At 38.5% G+C, this 4,422-nt stretch overlaps 1 long non-coding RNA gene across 1 annotated transcript in view; it reads right to left on the bottom strand.

The window, feature by feature from the left end:
* Window positions 1-679: 679 nt before the first annotated feature.
* LOC117285995 overlaps window positions 680-4,422 on the bottom strand; it is an 8,327-nt gene continuing 4,584 nt past the window's right edge. The window contains exons 2-3 of the long non-coding RNA XR_004517105.1: window positions 1,591-1,758; window positions 680-1,307 (exon numbers count right to left, since the gene is read on the bottom strand). This is a non-coding gene — a long non-coding RNA (uncharacterized LOC117285995). The remainder of the gene's footprint in view (window positions 1,308-1,590; window positions 1,759-4,422) is intronic.

The raw sequence follows: 4,422 nt of genomic DNA, 5'->3' as shown, positions 1-4,422 counted from the left end.
CAGCTGGCCGGGCGGGCCCCGGGGTGGGTGCGGAACCGCGGGGACCCTGGTGGCTTCTGAGAACCAAAGTTTCAGAGTCGTCCTTCCCGAAGAGCGCACCCCTCGCAGCTGTGAAACAATCCAGAATTCGCTGTTATTTTAGGCAGCAAGCTGTGGAGCTAATAGAATAAGCGACTGACCGTCGGCCTTCTCCATGCACTCTAGAACCAAACTGAAGACAAAAATGACCAGAGAGGGATGGGAACATTTGGGTGCACAGAAAAGAGAAAGGTTAATTCAGAGGTTATCTAAATCAGTGCACATGGCTACATGAGCAGGAAAAAAAGTAGGGAGAGGACAAAGTTTCATAAAGGAAAAAAAAATAAAAGGTAAATGACGACAAAGGTTGCAAGAAGCGAATGCCTGCGATTTAAACCAATAATCAAGCGCAGTTTTTCTTCTTGTGAAATTACCAAAGTTGTGTTTTATTTGGGTGACCAAACCAGTGGTGGTTGGTTAGGAACCAGTGAAACACACAACCTACGCAAGGATTTCCTCTCCTGTACTTCTTGATCTTTTATATAACCATGTTGATAACAGTGATTGAGGGAACAAATGAATAATCAATGTCTCTTTTGAGCCCCAGAGTAACCACAAACGCAATGAAGATAGATGGCAAATCAGCTCCCTTTTATTGATGCTAAAACTGAATAAAAACATACTGAAATTCCTACACACCGTAAATGGCTAGATACCATTGAACTCTCAGACCTTTACTCTTCCTCTTCATTTTGGGGATTTGCTCAAATGTTGGAAACCTAGTTTGAAGTGAATCTGTACACTCCATAGTTTATACATATTAATTTAAAATATGGCAAGAGAAGTAAGAAAGCCATGTACTTTGAGATCAGATATAATCTGGGTTTAGATTTAGCTTAGTGTTCTATGTTTTATGAATTTAAGGATTATGTTCAGGATTGTTAGCCATTTAAAGCGACAGTGATATGCTACGTAACAGTCTCCAGGTGGCTCCTATGATTCCCAACTCCTGACCTCTGCCCTCCTAAGTGTGGGTGGGATCGTGACTTGCTTGTAAACAATACATGTAGGGAAGGTGATAGATGTCACTCTGCAACTACAATACATCATAAAAGGCTCTCTCTTGCTAGCAGACGCCCTCTAGAGATTGCCTGTCTGTCTTGATGAATGAAGTAAGCAGCCACGCTGGGGACATCCCTGTGGCTAGGAAGTGTGGGTGTCCTTGTCCTCTAGGAGGTGAAATGCAGCCTCAGCCAACAGCTGGACAACTGTTGTTAGAGCTCTTCCTCCTACAAACACAAAGAAATGAATTCTCTCAAAAAAGTGACCTTGGAAATAGATTCTCCCCCAGACATATATCCATATGAGAACACAGACCAGACAACAGGTCAACCACAGCTGTTGATGCTCTAAACAGAGCACCAGTTCATCCAATCCTAGGCTCCTGGTTCACCCCCAAATTGTGAAGGTGGGCATGGTGTTCAGTTCTGTCTTTGGTGAATGTTGTGTTAAATATTACTGCCGTGTTGTGCTCTGATTTTTCTGTATCTTTCTTCGAGTGCTTTTCCGTACCTTGAACATAGCAGTCTTCATGAGACAAAACTCCACTGGATTGGTGCTCCACGATGTTTAGGGGCTCCCTGGGACTACCAGCTGCACACTGGCTTCCAAGAGTGTGTGTCTGAGCTCCGCAGACTTCCTCTCTTCAAGTCCTTCAGTTTCTTCTTTTGACCAAAACTGCTGTGGTTGGACAGAGACACGGTCAGCTTCACTTTGTGCCTCAAATTGCACAGCAATGCGAGGGATATTTCCGGCAAAGGCCGAGGAACAAGTGAAGTACTAAGTCAGGTCTCTCTTAATTTATCTTGGTACAGCTTTAATGTGAGCCACCAGTCTCCCTTTCCCTTCCCCTTTACATCAACTTCCTCCTCCAGCCTCAACCCCTGGAGTTTCCGTATGTATTTGTTTGCTAATTGCCCCTGCCTACAGATCAACATCGCCTGACTTGTTTCTCTTCCTCTTTCCTCCTCCCTTCCCTCACCCCTTCCTCTCTCCTCCTCTCCCTTTCCTTCTTCCTTGACTCCATTATTTTTAATCCCTTATTAATTCTCCCTAGTTTTTTTCTCTTTTATTCTTTTTATTGTTTTTTACTATACGAGTAACAAATCAACATAATGCCATAATTATATTTGTGAACTATCTTCAAACAACATAGCTTAGAACTCATTTCTGTTTTCATTCACATACACATTTATAGCAATCATTCTTTTAAATGATTGCATAATGATTACAGTATTAGTATAGCTATGTATACATCCCCTTAACTATGTAGGTATTCTGAGTATTTTGATGTAACAAACCAATGCTGTGTGCATGACCCCTTGGACATGTGTATGATGATTTCCCAAAGGTGTACATCCAGAGGCGGAGCTTCGAGTTACGTCCTTTTTGTTTTATTACCTCTTGATAAACTATTCCAAGTGGCTATGGTAGTTTATACTCCTGCCAGTTGCATAGGAGAGCACTCCTGCTTGCCCTGTGCTTTCTGTACAAACCCTACTGACACCTGAAATTACTAATTTCAAATTATTTGCTTTAGCTTTTTCTCATATTCCTTTTTTTTTTGGTCTTATTGTTTTTATCCTTTTCTTCCCCCTTCCTCTTCTCTCTTTCTTTCATTTTCCCTGGCTCTCATCCCTCCCTTTCTCTCTCTCTCCCTTCTCTCTCTTTTATGTTTTTTTGTTTTCTCATTGTCTTCTTTTTTTCTTAATTTATTATTCATAAATTTTGGAAATTTCATTTATTATTACTTTGCAACCTAATTTATTTCATACTGAAGACCATGGAAACATCTGTGTATCAGCAAATGTACATTCACAAAATAATTGCCAAAGGCTACAATGTATTTTGTGTCCTTGACCTACTGAACTATTTTTTATTGAGTTAAAATGCTTATAAAATTAACCATTTGGGGCCGGGCATTTAGCTCAGTGGCACTCTGCCTGCCCTTGCAAGCACATGGTCCTGAGTTTGATCCCTGGTACAGCCAGAAAAAGAAATATTAACCATCTTAAAGTGTACAATTGAATGGCATTTAGTACATTCATAATGTTGTGCAACCAACACCTATATCTGGTTCCAAAACATTTCATCTCCTCAAAATGAAATCTTGTGTGCTAAAGTTTTGCTCTCCAATTCCCCCTTCTCCCACCCTCCTAGCAACTACTACTTCTTCTGTCTTCACAAACGGATTTTTCTAAACTTTTTTTATGATGAGAATCAGACATTGTGTATCTAGCACCTTTCGCTTTGCATAAATTTTTTTGAGGTGAATCCATGAAATTTCATTCACTTTTATAGCTGACTAGGGTTCCATTGTATGGATGGATATTCCACACTTTGGCAATCCATTCCTCTGAAGAACATTTGAATATTTCTACCTTTGACTATTGTGAATGATGCTGCTGAGATATATGGTGGTTTTTTGTTTAGCTTTTTGAGAAATTGATAAACTATTTTCCTTAGAAGTTGTATTATTTTACATTCCTACCAGCAGTGTATGAGGGTTCTAATTTCTCTACATCCTGGACAACACTTGTTATTGTCCATTTAAAAAATTGTAACTATTCTAATAGGTATGAAGTGGTATCTCAGTGTTATTATGATTTATAGCTCTGCAATGACCAATTTTGTTTTTTCATATATTTATTGGGATTTGTATATCTTCTTTGGAGAAATGTCTATTCAAGTCCTTTGCTGGCTTTTCAGTTGGATTGCTTATCTTGGTGTTGAGTACTGACACTTCTTTATAGAGTTTTGATACCAGATGACCTCTATCAGATACATGATTTTCAAATACTTTTCTCCCATTCTGTGCATTGTCTTTCCATTTTCCTGTTAGCCTTCTTTGAGATGCTAAAGTTTTTAAGTAATTTTAAGTTTAATTTACCTATTTTCTCTTTTAATTTGTGTTTTGGAGTCCTATCTAAGAACTTATTGCCAATTCTAATGTCATGAAAATTATTCAAATGTTATTTCTAAGAGTTTTAGAAGTTTGTAGTTTTAACTCTTGTATGTGGGTCACTGGTCTATTTTGAGTTAATGTTGGTATATATTGCAAAATAGGGGTCCAATTTTGTTCTTTTGCATGCAAATATCTGGTTGTCTCAGAATTATTTGTCCAAGAGTCTATTCTTTCCCACTGAATGAATTTGGTACCCTTATTGAAACCCGTTGCTCACATATGCATAAGTTTATTTCTGGTCTCTCAATTCTACTAGATATATTGACCTATATGCAGATCCATACACTAGTAACTGTTTTGATTACCAGTGGGTTTTTTCTTGTAAATTTTGAAGTTAGGAATTGTGAGTCTTCCCTTTTTTTTTTTTTTTTTTTTTTTTT

Source organism: Fukomys damarensis, unplaced genomic scaffold (genome assembly GCF_012274545.1).
Source record: "Fukomys damarensis isolate Sample0158 unplaced genomic scaffold, DMR_v1.0_HiC HiC_scaffold_14, whole genome shotgun sequence".
Taxonomy (NCBI): Eukaryota; Metazoa; Chordata; class Mammalia; order Rodentia; family Bathyergidae; genus Fukomys; species Fukomys damarensis.
Note: the sequence above shows the minus strand (reverse complement) of the source record. Positions and strands in the feature narration are given on the sequence as shown.